Here is an 18,398-nt window from a genome sequence, read left to right as displayed (position 1 = left end):
GAATAACGAAATACGAGCATAAATCGCGACACCGGGTGTCGGCTTTAAAACGACAGCGAACTTTGCTCTTAATTAACCGGGCGTCGCCTTTTCTTCGCCAATTTGCCACGGAACGATGACACGGCTTTGGCACCATCCTTATCGGCCCGTTATGGCTGCTCAATTGCGACCCCCGTTCGCGTAAATAAGGCATCAGGTTAGAACTCTCCGTGCCGTGTATTTATCGTCGGTGTTTGCAATTTCTTCGAACAGAGTTTGAGTGGAGTAGAGGATTTATTGCGTTCGGTGGCGAAGGCTGGGCTATAATTGCATTGTTATCAGCGAGGGGTAACGTCAGGGAAATTGCGACGTTAATTGTTGGAAGGGACAGAGTTCTCCGAGTCCGTAACAGCCGAGCTATGCTAACGCGGAGATGCGAAAGTAAGCAGCACTTCGTTAGTACCATTTTTATTCTCGCAAACATGGCTATTGAATTCTGAGAACGAAAGCTTGGAGGAGAGAGAGAGGTGTTTGCGGGGCGTTGAAACGTGTCGCATCGAGAGACGAGGAATCGTTATTGTTTCTTCGTGCACATTCAAACCTCGCAGCTTTAAAATCAAACGAATTTCGCTTACCCGATGGTTATATATCTCATCCCCGGGAATAACTCGGTTGTCGCCTGTGATCGACTTCGTCTCGAATCGATCATTGTCACCGTATTAAATTCTCGTTATCGAGAATCCATCGCGTAGCGAACATGCAAGAAAACGATGGCGCCTCGTGCGTTTCGTAACCCGAGATTTCGCGATTAACGCGGCAGAGTTTAACTTTGGATCACGCGAGGACGTAAAAGTGACATCGTTTCGGGTAACAGCCCCGTCGCGACGCTCACGGAGACTCTTCGTAGCCTGCCTTACACGCTCCTCTCCCGGCGTTGAAAGCTTTCGCACCGTGAACGTTAATTCGAGGATAAGAGAAAGACGTTTAACGGCGCTTCCAGTTGGACAGAGAGTTAATTTAATTTCCAATTCCGCGTGGTTTTATTTGCACTCCTGTTTGCCCTCTAGAATTCCAACGTGTCTGGTTTTTTTCAGCGGTCGATAGGTAATTCGAGTCCCACCGGTGACAAGGTTCAAACTAGCTCCGGCGTCAGAGGAGCTTCTCTGTGTCAGCCGTCCAAACAGCGATGGCCGCTCGATTCATTACGTTGTCCTCGACCATGCTGACATTTCGGATATCAAAGGGAATTTTCAAATACTCCAATGTCTTACCGGTAAAGCCACGTGTGCTTATTTAAACAGAAGAACGACGGTTTCCAAGGAGTCCTCGTGAAACATCGGTCAAGTACTCCTGTCTCGCGGTTACCGGAAAACCAATTCGTTCAGCCTCCAACGAGTTCTTCTCTGGCGGAAAATATTGCAGGAAATATACCGAATGACTTAACGATAACTAAATTACTGCCGAGTTATTGTCTTACGTCGTTCGGAAAACGAGATCCGGTTTAATATTCGCGGAGGGAGCGCTGCTTCGGTTGGGCAGGTTGCGAGGATTCAACGAGGCGGAAGGAAAAATCAGAACGAGTATTTCTGGATGACGGAAACGGAGGAATCATCGCGTCACGACCGGTTCAAGTGGTTATTCGTTAATGTAGAATGATCAGGAGAGAATTATCGATGAGACGAACGGGACGAAAGTGGAGCGAACGTGAAGGGAAGCCGGAATTTACACGGGAACTCGCAATGGCGTTCGATTCGCGGGTTATCGACACACAGATCGTCACGGGGATCGCGAGAATGCGGCAATTTCGTGTCTGGTATACGCGTGGCGAATTCGAGAATAGCCGAGTGTTTGCGTTATTCGAAAAATGGCTGCGCCACGTCCGCCGACCACTCGATATGTAACGGAGGTAGTGACCGGATGCTACTCCATTCGAGAAACAAATTTCCTTCGCCTCGTCTGTTCTCGCGTTTTAACCAATCCCCTGTCCACGACGTCGCTTTTCCTACCATTCCGTCGAGTCTCGGGGTGAAATTTTCGGCGCGCGGGGGTCGATAAGCGATACCGCGTTCGCGTTACCATTCCTGGTAATTCATCGTGGCAGTTGTTACCGTGGTGGCAATTTTTCAGCTGTAAATAAGCAAATAACTCAGGCCGGTTTCATTGCGCGATTTCTGCACGAGTGTATGTAAATGAAATGCGCCCGGGATCCTTGTCGAAATTACGTCATCGTCATTGACCTCGTCGATATCGTCCGTTTTCCTGGGCTGTATATTAATTAACAAGTCGCCGCGCGTTGTTTCATCCGATGGCACAGAGGGAAATCGCGCAGATGGAAATCGTGGCACGGAAGGAGTCTCTTTCAATCGACTTTACAACGCGTACGTGCCCACGACGAGGGAACGCCCGGCACGCGAATTTCCCCGTGAATTCAGCCGATCTGACTATCCGTTTCAGCGTTAGACGGTTTACGACGATTCAATCGGACGCTCTGCAGTTCCATTGATATACGTCTGATCGTAAATACTCGAGTGCTCTCCGCGGGAACGACATAAAACCACGGACTCGCATCTGCAGGAATAACCGCGAAGATCGAAATTTATGATCCTGGAACACGTAATCCTGCGAGATCGACGAATAGCGAGAAATAGCAGATTCCTCGGGTCTTTCCGAATTCCCGCTTCATCGAGTTTGTTGTCAAACTTCCGCCCACGAGGCACCTAGCCGCGTCTGCCTCGCAAATCGATCCTCCGCGTCGAACAATCGCCAAGATCTATCTATTCCCTGTCGATTTAACACCGGAATCTTCGCTCCAGCGGGCGTTGGTGTATTTCCAACCGTGAAAATAATTACGGATCCCATAGTTGAGACAAGCTCGGACAATGGTACAAACGCGATAAGCGAGTATCACGGAAAATTAGCCGAGGGGTTAATTCTTGCGAGGTCGCAGGGAATTTGGCAGTGCGGATTTTCGTTTTGCAATTCGAGCATTGGACTACGGTCTCGCTAGGAGAAGATCGGACAGTCGGGAATCTAGGGATTCTCTCGGTGTGTATTCAGTTTGTTGATTCGAACTGTTTCGACACGGCCTCGCGGCGGATGCAAAAGCGTATCGACGCTCGTTTCGGGGTCCTTCTCGGTGCGCATTCTTCCGGAACTGGGTTAAGACCCGAATTAAATTTTCCCTTCCCGGCCCAGCCGCGGCGAAATCCTGTTCGTTTGCATCGAGGCCGAAGGTGAAACGAAATTTCCGAATCGCTGGCGTAGAAACGCGTCCCGCTGCACCGCCCTCTTTCGCCCTCGGAACGTGCTTCCGGCCGACGAAACTGGCACGGTTAATGCGACCAGGATGGCTAAACTTGACCCTGTACAGGCCGCGATGCACAGGGTAGTCGCGGACCGTAAATCGATGTTCCCGACCAACATAATGGCCGAGATTGCCCTCTTGTGCGTGGAAAGTTTTCTTATACGAACCCCGCGAGATTCCCGTTCCGATGGACGTATGGCAACGAGCTAACGATTAGTCGCTGATGAGAATCGAAGTTAAGGGTTGGAATTAGTATTTGGGATTCGGTTAGCAATCAGAGTTGGATGCAATCAGTTAGTCTGTACTTGGTAATCAAGTAGTATTCAGAGTGGCGTTAGTCAGCTACTGATCAAGCAGTATTAACCGACGCGAGAGCAGATCGTTAGGCGATAAATAACCGAGTCCGCTCGAACGCTTCGCAAGTCGCGGAGGTTAAAAATTTATTTTCATCCGCTCGCCGGCTCTTTCGAGTATTTCGATTTCGATAAAATCGCATCAACAGAACAAACGGAGGATCGATGGCACTAAATAGAGTCGAAGCTGACTAGGAATCGAAAGTGTCAACTGATCGGGAATAAATCACCGCTGGTCGATTATGGTTTATTGTCCGGATTTTAAAAATAAACGATGTCACGTCCCCCGTCGCGTTCCCCATTTTGCAATTTCGATAGACGTTTGGCACTGCTGTCAACGCGATTGAAGCGCACTGTACTTCGTCGAAATCATAGAAATCGTCTAATGTTCCTTTCTTCGAGTATTTAGATTTTGAGATCGGCTATAAAATCGCATCACCCGATCAAACGGAGGATCGTTGGCAGTAAAAGAGAGTCCGAGCTGGCTTTGAATCGGAAGTGCCAACTGATCGGGAATAAATCATCGATCGTCGTTTATGGTTTATTGTCCGGATTTTAAAAATAAACGATGTCACGTCCCCCGTCGCGTTCCCCATTTTGCAATTTCGATAGACGTTTGCCATTGCTGTCAACGCGATTGAAGCGCACTGTACTTCGTCGAAATCATAGAAATCGTCTAATGTTCCTTTTCTCGAGTATTTTAATTTCGAGATCGGATATAAAATCGTTTGAAGCAGTCCTTCGTCAGGATTGCAGAGATCGTCTAATGTTCCTTTCTTCGAGTATTTAGATTTTGAGATCGGCTATAAAATCGCATCACCCGATCAAACGGAGGATCGTTGGCAGTAAATAGAGTCCGACCTGGCTTTGAATCGGAAGTGCCAACTGATCGGGAATAAATCATCGATCTCACCGCTGGTCGATTATGGTTTATTGTCCGGATTTTAAAAATAAACGATGTCACGTCCCCCGTCGCGTTCCCCATTTTGCAATTTCGATAGACGTTTGCCATTGCTGTCAACGCGATTGAAGCGCACTGTACTTCGTCGAAATCATAGAAATCGTCTAATGTTCCTTTTCTCGAGTATTTTAATTTCGAGATCGGATATAAAATCGTTTGAAGCAGTCCTTCGTCAGGATTGCAGAGATCGTCTAATGTTCCTTTCTTCGAGTATTTAGATTTTGAGATCGGCTATAAAATCGCATCACCCGATCAAACGGAGGATCGTTGGCAGTAAATAGAGTCCGACCTGGCTTTGAATCGGAAGTGCCAACTGATCGGGAATAAATCATCGATCGTCGTTTATAGTTTATTGTCCATGTTTAAAATAAACGCTGTCACGTCCTCCGTCGCGTTCCTGGTTTTGCGATTTCGATCAACGTCTGTCAAAGATGTCAACGCGATAAAAGCAGTCCTTCTTCGAGGTTACTGAGATCGTCTAATGTTCCTTTCTTCGAGTATTTAGATTTGGAGATCGGCTATAAAATCGCATCACACGATCAAACGGAGGATCGTTGGCAGTAAATAGAGTCGGAGTTGTCTTCGAATCGAAAGTGCCAACTGATAGAAAATAAATCACCACTGGTCGTTTATGGTTTATTGTCCTGTTTTTAAAATAAACGCTGTCACGTCCTCCGTCGGGTTCCTCGTTTTGCGATTTCGATCAACGTCTGTCAAAGATGTCAACGCGATAAAAGCAGTCCTTCTTCGAGGTTACTGAGATCGTCTAATGTTCCTTTCTTCGAGTATTTAGATTTGGAGATCGGCTATAAAATCGCATCACACGATCAAACGGAGGATCGTTGGCAGTAAATAGAGTCGGAGTTGTCTTCGAATCGAAAGTGCCAACTGATAGAAAATAAATCACCACTGGTCGTTTATGGTTTATTGTCCTGTTTTTAAAATAAACGCTGTCACGTCCTCCGTCGGGTTCCTCGTTTTGCGATTTCGATCAACGTCTGTCAAGGATGTCAACGCGATAAAAGCAGTCCTTCTTCGAGGTTACTGAGATCGTCTAATGTTCCTTTCTTCGAGTATTTAGATTTGGAGATCGGCTATAAAATCGCATCACACGATCAAACGGAGGATCGTTGGCAGTAAATAGAGTCGGAGTTGTCTTCGAATCGGAAGTGCCAACTGATAGAAAATAAATCACCACTGGTCGTTTATGGTTTATTGTCCTGTTTTTAAAATAAACGCTGTCACGTCCTCCGTCGGGTTCCTCGTTTTGCGATTTCGATCAACGTCTGTCAAGGATGTCAACGCGATAAAAGCAGTCCTTCTTCGAGGTTACTGAGATCGTCTAATGTTCCTTTCTTCGAGTATTTAGATTTGGAGATCGGCTATAAAATCGCATCACGCGATCAAACGGAGGATCGTTGGCAGTAAATAGAGTCGGAGTTGTCTTCGAATCGGAAGTGCCAACTGATCGAAAATAAATCACCACTTGTCGTTTATGGTTTATTGTCCAGTTTTTAAAATAAACGCTGTCACGTCCCCCGTCGGGTTCCTCGTTTTGCGATTTCGATCGACGTTTGACAGCGACGTCAGCGCGATTGACGCAGTCCTTCATCGAGATCAGTGAAGGCGTCTAATGTCCATTTCTTTTGTTTTTCTTCTGCGCAGGTGATATAGTCGATGCGATAGGAATTGATGATCCGCTCTGCCACGAGCCATCGAAATTGACCGATCGAAGGGCCGATTACCGGAAACAGACGACCAAAAATGTGACGCGAGGCGTGCACTCGACGGCCGGGGTTCGACCAGAGAAGACTGGACGACTATTGGAAGCGTGACGTTGGATTGACGGTGAGTGTTATCATCGGTGGTTATCGTCCACCTGAAAAACTGCAAGTTTCATTAACTTATCGATCTCTCGCATTCCCTCTTTGCTCACTATTTTCCACGCAATAACGCAATAACGCATTAACGTTATTCGTCCGATAGCATCGCGCATTTCGCGTATCATCTGCGATATCCAGGGAAAAATTTTCGAATTCAACCATCCGATGGAAACGAGTTCGCGACGGGTATTTTTATTCGTTTCATCGAGTTCTCTTTGCATTTTTAAAGGAATTTTTCACAACCGGTATCTGGGCCGAGCTCTATTTAAGCGTCGCGAATGAATATAACATCGGTGCTCGAATGGTCAGTTACTCCGATGTAATACAATCGAGAAGAACTGCAATTCGATTTTAAGATCGATCACGACGCCAAGCTCAGCGACGTCTCGACGTGGCTGCCGGTCTTTAGAGCGACTTCCGGTGCAGAAAATACGGGGTGCCGTTGTTTCGTTTTCGCTGCGAATAACGGCCAGATGGATTGCGTAATTTATTACCGATCACGTGGTCTCTGTACCCATAAAGCACCGCGAACGTCTTCGTAACTCGCTATCTAACCTCGGGAAACGTCATAAATCGCGGGCTCGCAGGAAATTCTATTCCCTGGTCTACGTTGTTCAAACAGAGGGCACAAGTGGAGGAAAGAAATCACGATTGAACGATCATTCCCTCGTATCCCTTCGGATTTCCAACAATTTCGAATCGTAGTTTCGCTTGATTGCCCCCGTACCCTTGCAACGGATCGCTTGATACAATTAAAATACTCAAGATAGCTCGACTAGGGTCGTCGTCACGCGACGATACCCCCGAACGCTGCACACCATTTACCCTCTCTGTTTTCTATATTTTTTAACGCGGAATAGCGGGTGTACCGATACAAAGGGACATTACGTGCTCGTCTCACCGGCGGTGCAATTCCGTGGCTGGAGGTATTTTTTAACGAGATGATTAATCACCGGGGTTATTATTTCGTCTCGTTGCAGCGGAAAACGCGGCTAGTAGCTCGATAAACGTTTGAAACACAGGCCAAAGGAAAGGGAAAAATAAATAAAAAAGGGAGAAAGCGTTTGCCGCGTGGCGCTTCGTTTGAAAAATCTGCCTGTTGTCCGGCTAGACCGGTGATCATTAATCGGGGGCCGTAATTGGAGGTTTAATTCGTCGCTTGAAGCGGGCATAATGGGAACGGTGCATATTCGATGATTTAAATCGGCGGACACTTGTCACGGCAACCCCTTTATCCGACTCATTGTGCAGTTAATCGTCTATTCGCGTTTTACGTAACGCTCCTCTTCTAGCTTCCTCTGTATCCTCCTGTTAGCCTCGCTTCCGGTGTTACGTAATCTCTAATGGAACTCGGATTCCCGGGGCTTTCCTTGGCAAACTGCGCCAAGTAACGTAGACACTTGAGCGAAAGTTGAATTATCGGGCCAATAATAAAAGCGGATTGGCAATGAAATTTCGGGGGATAATTTATCGGAAAAAACGGGCTAATCGGGGGGAAAAAGAAGGCTCGACTTCGGGGAACGTTGCTGGAAAGCTTTCAGCTTTCCTTCAGCGGCGCAACGATCGATTCGCCGTGAAATTTTTTCGCACAAAAGGTTCACTCGTCAAACAGTGGCAGAAACCGCACGATCGAGTTTCTCTTAACGTGGCCCGACTAACGGCCCTCGAAAATTTCGGTACAGTCGAAACCGTGACCCGGTTCACCGACGTAATAGTCGATGTAACGGCGAACGTACGAATGCTCTCTCATGTTCGAGTCAATTAAGCTCTATCGATTGCCTCGGCGACAAAGACAAACCCCCAGGACTGCTCGAACGTTGGCGTGGCCCGTGGTCCAGGACCGCGTTTATTGTTACTTTATTAGCGGCTCGATCGCTGCCGAATTACGATATCGCCGCTGGAAAATGTAGCATGCGGTCGATCGACCCATAAAGATTCCACGTTCGTAAAACAATCGTTGAGTTTACGCGAGCTTCGATTGGCCCATTCGGAATAACGGACGTCCGGCTTAACGATCGTCAGAGTACGCGTAGCGAGTCCATCGGAACAATGGCGATTCGCAAAATGGTTTATCGCGGACATGACAAATGGGAACCGAATTAATTAGCCGTCAGAACAGGGTATTAGGGTCAGAGTGCCGCGAGGATTTGCATCTCGAGTTATCATTATTCTCGAAGGAGTAACGAAAGAACACGAAAGCCGCGTATTTCACCGTTAGATCTCTCGATCGTCGCGTTGAAATTCTAAGCCGGCCCGCGCAAAGATCTAGAAAATTTTCCACCCTCGCAACGCCGCCCTCGTACCCCTGTAATTTCTTCTATTCCTCGCAAACGAAGAACCGCTTTAAGGCCGGTCTTTAGCGTGAGCTTTATCGCTAAAAGCAATAAAGAAACCACCAACGGGTCAACGTATTCAACGTCTCTCTCGTTTCCGTTTCTATTTCGAGCCTCTCTGTCTGTCCCAGTCTCTGCAATGGCTCACGATCCTCTGTGTACACCGTACAGGTCTCTCCGTGAATGACAGCATGCGCACCCCTAAAGCCTTGCCCCATTTTTCTCCCGAATGCATTCTAATTCCCCGTTTCTCATTCTCGACTTCGTCTTTCGTTTCTCGTTCCTGCCCGATTCGCAGGCTCCTCATTTTCCTCGCGGAGGCGCCTCTTATCCGATTTAATATCCTTTTCGCGGGACTAAACTCGCGAAGGGATGAAGCTGCGAAAAAGGGGGGCGAAGGGAAAGACATACGCGCGAAGGTCGGCGAGGATAAATTGAGTTCTCAAAGAAAATATGTATATAGGAGCAGGAAGATCGTGGGTCTTTCGAGCGAAGCGACGATGGATCGCGTTCGAATGGTATTATTTTTCAATAAGATCGATGTATCGTATCGATCCTCTCGCGAGCCGAATCGCGGATAAAAGAAGTTCGTTCTCGGCTCGTTGACGGAAAGTATATCGTTCTTCAGATCCATTCGCCGATCTTAAACGAGACGTCGGCTCGGGAGCCAGTTCTCTACCCTCCTTTTCAACCCCCCTGTTGAAAGTCAGCCCGGCGAAAAAATAGATTCGGTATAATAGAAACAGCGAGAGTAAAAAGCCACTGTCGAAAGACCGCGATATTACAGCGGCGTAACTCGCGAGGCTTGGTTCTTTCGCGAATCCTTCTTCATCCGGCGTAGTTACTTTAAAAACGGATCCTCTCTCTGATCGATGAAACGCGGCAAATTCCTTTGCGTTTCGCGTAATATCGAAAGTAGGCCGGTTTGCGAGACAGATTGAAATGAAACTGAACCGTGATGCGCGAATATCAATAACTAGATAGACTGTTCACCACTGTGCACAGTCCTTTTAAACCTATCGGCTCGTAAAATACCACACGGGCAAAAGTCTTTACGAAGGTAACGAGCACGATGAAAGGAAGGGAAAAAAGGAAGGAAAAGGGAGAGAGAAAAAGGGAGAAAAAGGAGCGAGAGCCGTTGCGGTTTTCTCGAAACACGCGGACCATTTTCCCACTTTTCCCGAGCAGGAGAATTCGCCTGTACACCGTCGGCGAGTGTTTTTACGGACGAGAGAGTACGAGGAACAGTGGCATCGACTGTTCCGACGTCGCGAAATTTCAAAAGAGGAAGCGGAGTCGTTGCGGAGAAGAAAGGGAAAGAAAAGATCATGGCTCGAGTTGATGTTCGTTACGTTCGACCGCGCGTCCTTCGAATTCGCGAAAGTTCGCGGGAATATTCGTGAAAGTCGGATCGCCGGAAAATTTGCGAAAGTCGGACCGGAAGGAAAATTCATGAAACTCGGGCCGCGGGAAAATTCGCGAAAGTTCGTGGGAAAATTCGCGGAACTCGGGCCGCGAGAAAATTTGCGACAGTCGGACCGCAAGGAAAATTCGCAAAACTCGGGCCGCGGGAAAATTCGTGAAATTCCGCGGAAAAATTCGCGAAAGTGGGATTGCAGAAAAATTCGCGAAAGTCGGATCGCAAGGAAAATTCGCGAAACTCGGGCCGCAGGAAAATTCGCGAAAGTCCGCGGGAAAATTTATGAAAGTCGGACCGCGAAAAATTCGCGAAAGTCGGATCGCGGAAAAATTCGCGAAACTCGGGCCACGGGAAAATTCGCGAAACACGCTCCTTATACTCGCAAAGTGTCAAGAATCGGAATCGTTATCGCGCGATCGTTCTAAAAATTCTCGGACCCTGCCAAATCTGTACAACCCTCTCGTTCCGATCGCTCGATCGCCGGTCACAGGACCCAGTTTTTCCGCCTCTTTCCTCCCGTTCGAGTAGCGTTTATGGAGTAGTCCGGGCTGTTGATTGCCAAAAGTAAGACGGCAGTTGGAAAGTTGGCGAAAAGTTTCTGTACATTTCCGATAACGAAATTTATCGCGGTTGCGTGCGGAAAGAGGGTAGGTAAAGGAAAGCGAGTCTGGCCACGATTCCTTGAGAGATTTGGGAAAACTTCAGCGCGGCGCAAATGGACCATTGGAACTCGGGATCGGTGTCTGGCTGGGACTGGAAGTGGGGTGTCCCATCGGGCAAAAATCGAATCCCGGTTGCGAAAAATCGATCCTCCCGGTATTATTTCGAGGCTCCTTCGTTTTTTCCGACCTCACCTCGTACCTTTTAATCGAGCGTTAGGTTTCTCCCGGAGTGTTCGCAAAGTTGGAGCAAAAAGTGGGAGAAAAATCACCGGCTACGAGAGATTTTTCCATTTCGAGCAACGAAAACGTCAGCGCGAAGTTGTCAGTGCGATCGAAACGATCGTCCTTGATTCTTTTCTGCCTTCCTCGGGGACTCATTAAGCCGTTTTTACTCTGCACGCGAGTTCCCCGGATGAGATTATACGATAATTAGCAAACTGGCCGAGTTGAGCACGGTTTTTCACATGAGCGTGCAAGCAGCGACGATTGATCGCGTAAGCGTTATTCGAAATTACGTTAAACAGCCTCGTCGATCGCGGACGAATTTGAACGACAATCCCGCGACGCGGTGCGAAAACTGTGACATCTGTTAAAACGTTGCAGGAGCATTAGAAAGATTTATCGCGTGAAATACATCGCGTTATACCGTAACTATCGGATAACGTCAAGTTCGTCCTGTTAATCAACTAATTTCCCTAAGTAATTCCGCTTCGGATTCAAACGTTCCTGGCTACGCCGAGGGCTCGATCGATTCAGGTCATATTACTTCTTAATCTAAATACTCTGCGAATTAATCTCAATCTAAATATCCGAATTAAAGTGCAATCTCGTTACAAACGGGAAAGGAAATCTTGCAAAGACCAAGGGTCCCCCGTCGTCCTTGAATCATCCGATTAATAACATCCCTGTACACCGGGGTCCAAGATAAACGAAGCTGTACGTACGAAGCTTGGCTCTTAATCCGATCGGTTAATCGGATCGATGGTCGAAGGAATTTCTCCTTCATCGAACGTCTTCGTTCTAAAATCCGTGACCGGTCTGGCGATTAATAAACGCCCAGGCTTTGAAATTAGTTCCTAATAGGACGTTTATTGCCGAGCAAGAAACCGGCCGGGATTTGAAAAGTTTCGAGCAGTCCTTGAAAATTTCTAGCCCCGAGCGAACTCGCTGGTGACCCTCAAGGAACGGAGCAGCACGTTCAAAGGTGCATGAATGCAGAAACATACTTGGCCGCGTCACGCCATGCTATGCCATATCACGCCAGGCCACGTGAAATGGAATGCATTGATTACGCGAGCTTATCTCACGCTTCGCGGACCTTCTGCGATTAAGGTGCTGCACTCTGCAACATTGTACGAATAGCGGAATAATTAACGCGGTATTTAACTCTATCACCTCTCGTTCGTAATCGTCTCTAAACTCTCTTCTCTTCTCCAATCAACCAGATTCTATTCGTCGAATCTTCTCGTCGTAGAGGTTAGCCCGAAGTTGCGCAGATGGCGCGCGCGCCGCGAGATAGGGGGAGCCAGTTTCGCCGGGATTCCCCTGGACATTCGAGCATCTGTATCTCGCTACGTGGAATTGCGGCTGTTTCACGTAGTTTATAACGTCCGTCGGAAGTTAGGAAAGTTCTTTCAGCCTCTGGCTACGTGATTTATCGCAGTTTTAACAAATTCTACGTGTCATTTTCGTACGAACTTTTCGCGGGGATGAGGCAGCTTCGGGCTGAAATACGAGTCCGAGTTGTACGTCTGCCAAGACGTTCCGATTCGACCGCATAAATACTGGAAATCTTGTTACCCCGCGTACCCTAATAACGCTTTGCTGCATCATTTCTTACGGGCAGTTTTCTCTTCGGGGGAGAGACAGGAAAATTTTTCGCGAAAGGGGGACACGGGGACGAATAATTTCAGCACGGAGTTTCTCCCGCGGCGGGATTTCGTGGGAATGAATTCGAAATGATTCGACGAGGAACATGCTCTATTCCAAACGGATGAACAGACCGGTTCAGACTGGACTATTTAAAATTCGCTCTCGCAGTTTCCTCGTCGTTAAACGGGACACCTATTATCGAGTCGATTGTGGAACGAGCATAAAGCTGGCCCCGGAATTCGTGATTCGAACTAGCCTCGTGGATGCAACGTTGTTAGAAACAACGTTTAACCCGCTGAATCGCGCACGATGAACAGTTGCAAACGGTTGGCCGCTGGTCCTTGTTAGAAACAACGTTTAACCCGCTGAATCGCGCACGATGAACAGTTGCAAACGGTTGGCCGCTAGTCCCTCTCTCTCTCTCTCTCTCTTTCTCTCTCTCCTCATTTGACAGAACGAACGCTGCGATTGATTCATAACGCGACACAGCACGACAAATCAACGGAAGTAACATGGTGCTGGTCGTGATGTTTGATCGGTCATCGCTTCGTTGTAATTCGTAAGTAGTCCTGACAACGCGGCAGCCTTTCGAATATTCTGCCCCGTCATCGTCCTGGATATTTCGCTTGTATCGCGAAAAATCGGAAAACGATGGAAAAGCGTGACGTTTCATTCAGCTCTTAGAATTATTACACGGCTGGGTTGAGTGAGAATAGCAAACATTCGTTGTCGAGAGTGCCGTAATTTCATAGACTGATCCTGAAAGCTGGTGCGTGCGACCCACCGATCCTCGACCGCTGTTTTCACCTCTGTTTTCCCGCCTGTTTTCGCTCTCGTGATTTTTTCCATGCTTTGTCCAATGTAACCAAGGCTTGCTATTGTTAAGCGCGAGTCCGTCCTCGGTTACGTTTGCCACGGTTCGGGTATTAGCTCTGTGCGTAGTCTGGCATAAATGATAAAGGCAATAGATGCTTCAGCCACGAGGCTGACAGAAACAAGATTTATTAACCGTTTCGTTGGTCTAATCGGTAGAATTAGTTCGCGCAAGACGCGGCGATGATTTCGTTTCAACGTTGATGGAAATTAGGCTAACCTAAATAACTGTTTTAACCACGAGGTTATCGGATAAAGGATTTATCGATTTCTTTGACGAGCTAATAGCTAGGTAATACGATCGTGCGGAAAAAAGGGATAAGCAAGGTTTTGTGTTTAACACGAGGAGAGATAATCAAGGGAAGTTTCACTTTAATTCGAAAGAAACTTAAGGAAATTTAGATAATCGCTTTGGCGATGAGGTTAATGAACAGGGGAGCTTATCGATCATCTCGATGAACTAATGGCTATGTAGGTACAATGACCGCGCAAGAAGCGATAAGCAAGTTTTTGTCTCCGAGATAAGGGAACCATCGAGGTTGCTTGTTTTGTCGTTATATATTACAAGGGAAATTAGGAAAACTTCATTACCACGAGCTTAAAAGACGCGGAAGCTGTCGGTGGCGATACTCGCATGATTTATAGTTCCCTGTGTGATGCGTATCTGTCTCGTGATTCATTATTCATATTATGTTCACCCTTATTCGCCTTGCTCTCGTAAACTTTTCGCATAGCTATTGTTATCGGGGGGATACGATCGAGTTTAATACTTGCTCGTGAATCGATTCGCCGAATATGTGACCGATGTTTGAGCAGCGCGTGAAAAATTCGAGCGCTCTAAATGTCCCGGCTTCTCCCCGACGCCATACATTTCTATGCTAATTTTACCAATCTCGTATTGTATTATTCATCCCGTGTACAACGCGCAATTCCACCGGAAATACTATCAACATATCTCATTATACTTCCAGAATGTAGCATACAGATGCTGTTCTCCGCTGTCTGCGATTATTCTTGATCATGATCTCCAGCCGTTATGAATCACAGCACCCGGTTTCCATTGCCAACGAATCATTTCCATTGTTCCTATACCTGTTTTCATTATTTGTGCGTGCTGCCGGCACCGATTTACCCGGACGTTGCGAAAATCCGGGACAAATTGAGCTCCATTTTCGTCCCACGGATTCTCATGTTCCGCTAACGCAATCGACTCTGTTCTCATTGTTCGTGAAGAACGGAATTTACAAGAGAAATTGGTCGAGTGGATCGATCGAATGGACCTTTTCCTACGGTTTACAACCGATCTCCAGAGAATATTCCTTGGCAAGAAGTCCGCGCGCGCGATCTCCGCGAGAAAGCGTCGGCGGTTGCCCACGGAGCCGGAAACCGGGCCGAATCCGTGAGGCACGTTAGACGAACGTGGAAAACGATCGCGAGGAAGTTTTAGTTGTCAAAGCTTCCCTTTAATCCCGAGATAATTGCGCTCCACGAGACGTCTTTCTCTATGCGTAGCACTTCGTTAAAGTTCTTAGAGCAACCGACTGTATTGAAATCGCATTGTCCGGGATCTCCGTATTAATCCCGTGGAATCTGCGAGACTTCCAGGGTGAAAATGAAGCAAGTATTCGTATGCTCGTGAAACGGAATAATAGAACTGCGTTATATGCTCTCAACGAAATTGCGAAATCGGACAAATTATCCGAAATAATGAGAATCCGAGCGAACTTTCGTTTCGATAAAGTAATTGATTCCAATGTTATACAGTTCTATTCGAGGCCATTCCTTGTTCATCGTCAAAAAGGGTTAAATGCGACGCTGGACGTTCTCGCGGAGAAAATAAGGCAGAAATAAGTGGCGCCATCTCGTCGCGAGCGATTTTAATTCGCCCGATGTTACTAGTAACTTCGGTCCGCCATGTTGGATTTGCCATATCGGAGGAACGGTCGCTCGCGGCGACATTTTCTTGGCGAGGGACCGCGTAATTGCTTGGAACATGACGCGTGTCTGCGTGGACCGATTCTTTCACCCATTCCAGGGTCATTTTCACCATTTCGATCACCTAATTCCTCCGGATCACTAGTCGCGACACGGTCGTGCGGAACGTTGCGGACAGCGATGGTTCCTCTTCTCGTCGACTTAATTAACATTCTGCGATCGTCGAGTGAGGGAAAACGCCTGGTTCCCCAGGGAGCCTAAAATTTTCCGTGGAACAAACCTTTCCCCGACGTCGCTGCAGTTTTCCCTTTGATCCATTCGATCATCCGGAACGAGGGCCCTTGAACTCTACCTCGAATCCTGCTTTAAATTCTAAGCTCGTTCTCCGGGAAATCCGTGAAGATTGAAATGTAGACTAAGGGTCTGAAGCATGTTTGGATTGTTTTCAAATCGGGGTACCCTCCAGCTTAAGCTGTCGCGAGATTTACTCTTAATACGGAATAAAAGCATTTATAATCGTTATTCGGTCCATTTGGTATCCGTTTTAATCGAGCTCGCTCGAGAAGCCTGTCGTAAAATTGAAGAAGCAACGAGACCCGTCCGTGTTAAATTTGCGTGAAATTGTTCCCGAAACGAATAGCCCGCTGGCGAATCATCGAATACTGAAACATTAATAGAACCCTAATACGTCGCTCGGCGCAGGATTATTCCGTATCACGATAGCGGAAAGCTCATGGAACCGGTTGAATAGGCTAATTTAGAGGTAGGGCTATTAACTTTGGACGAAGCAGTTAAGTGGATTAAAGACCGTAGGGAGCGACAATTATTTTATTATGACTACCTTAGCTATACCTGACTGATCAGACAAAGGCAAGGTCTTTGGCGAGCGTCGTAAAAAGCGGGATTCCAGCAAATTTGCCTCCTCATTCATCACCATAGTCGCGAATGCATCAGTGCCAAAATAAGAACATCGATTAGCCGGGAACCAATGGGGGGTCCCGTGATGAAGGCAAGGCTATCTCAGAAGTACGTCGTTAATTTCGCCTGTAACACCGACCAACTTGGTGAATCGTCTTGCATAAATCGTTCGACACGATTTCCCGCTCATTCCCACTGATTTCGAGGCTACCTACGTGCCACGGCAAGTAGGATCAAACGATCCTCGATTAAATAACTTCGGACAGAGGTGTACGTATGGCTTAATTACTCGCGGGGAATCACGAATTAAACACAATCACACGCATGGAAAGTTTGCAGCGGTATCGTGCTTGATAATCTGATATCTATTAACGCTTCAATTACCATATTCGGGATCGCATTTACCCAATCGGTAAACAAGTAACGCGCCGCAAGCACGCGAGCCGTCCTTTAATTCCAAGCTGTGCGCGCGGAACACGTTTCTGTCCGACCGAATATTTAGACCATAAACGAATTGTAAGGGAAACCAAAGGACCATTGTATTTTTACGCCGGCTAAAAATACCGCTGCCCGGCGTTTACATTACCGTTCATTAATTGCATTTCCATTGTGACCGAATAACGATAATAATTCGCAACTGTCGTTACGCCATTGTATTTCCCAGAATTTACTTCGTATCCGTATATCACGGAAATTTGCAATAAGTTTGCGGTACGCTTCGTAAATTGTATTTCTAATTTTACTCGGATTTTCGAAATATATTTTTTGGCTCGCGTTAATTCGCGTTCCTTAACGCGTTAAGTGCCATGGAACCAGCGTTAGACTTTCCGTTCGGGCCCGGCCGATCCTCAGGAATCGACTCAGACTAAAACCAAAAGTTAATAACTTTTGGTGTTAAATTCTTCGCCATCTTTGGATCCATCGTTTGAGAATGCCACACGTTAAGACCCTAGGGACCAGCGTTAGACTTTCCGTTCGGGTCCGACTGGTCCTCAGGGACCGGTCCAGACTAATTGTAAGACCTAAAGGTACTAACTTTTGGTGTTAAATTATCGCCATCTTTGGATCTAACGTTTGAGAATTCCTTCTATAGCAATTGGTACAGTATCTCCGAATTTTATGAACACTTTTCCCGCTCGTTGGCCCACTTGACAGCCGAGTCTGGGCCTGAACTGAACGCCAAGCAAAACGGACTTTAACGTGTTAATGTTCAGCTTTGCCATGTTGAAATATAAACTTCAGGGAGGATGTTTAATACATGTCAATTACGATCTTCGTTTCGGTACGAGATCAGAGGATACGATAGTTATTAAATGGATTATTATAAATCGTTATAAATATTAAACGATATTATTTTAATATAATTTAAATAATTATAAGTTATAAATATTGATCGATATTATCTCCATACTGTTTAATAATTATGAAGTTATTATAATCCTTGTTTTAAGTTAATATCGGTTGCAAACTGAGAGTAACGCGGAGAGGAGTTATAAGGGACACCGAGATGCTCGTCTATAGTCTGCGTCCATCCTATTCGCATCTCAGAACCACCCTGGTCAAGTTCTACATACGTCTGATACGAAGTCAAAGCTGTAAATGATCTGCGGTTGCGATCCCGCAACCCTTATGCACACAGTCACCTGCTATCCTCGAAAGGTCGTGGAAACCAACAGCTATCGATGCTGCAATCAGTAGTTTCTCTGCTATAATAACCCACGGTTCATTAATTTTTAAACTTTTCCTGGTCTTTTTATTTTAAACTTTTACACCCTCGACGATTTATTATGGCGATAAAAATAACAATTTACACGTCTCCGATGCGACTAATCTTTTTACCGGCAGCACTGTTAAAATACTTTTGTTACGCTTTTAAGGATAAAGTCAAATCGACCAATGATAATC

General features: G+C 46.7%; 1 protein-coding gene across 1 annotated transcript in view; it reads left to right on the top strand.

The window, feature by feature from the left end:
* The window catches only part of Oct-TyrR (Octopamine-Tyramine receptor), a 46,617-nt gene that overhangs the window by 16,243 nt on the left and 11,976 nt on the right, over nt 1-18,398 (top strand). The window contains exon 2 of the mRNA XM_017909050.1: nt 6,263-6,445. The gene's annotated coding sequence lies outside the window, so the exon portion shown is untranslated. The remainder of the gene's footprint in view (nt 1-6,262; nt 6,446-18,398) is intronic.

Source organism: Eufriesea mexicana, unplaced genomic scaffold (genome assembly GCF_001483705.2).
Source record: "Eufriesea mexicana isolate 0111107269 unplaced genomic scaffold, ASM148370v2 scaffold14421, whole genome shotgun sequence".
Taxonomy (NCBI): domain Eukaryota; kingdom Metazoa; phylum Arthropoda; class Insecta; order Hymenoptera; family Apidae; genus Eufriesea; species Eufriesea mexicana.
This window is presented reverse-complemented; position numbering and strand designations above follow the sequence as displayed.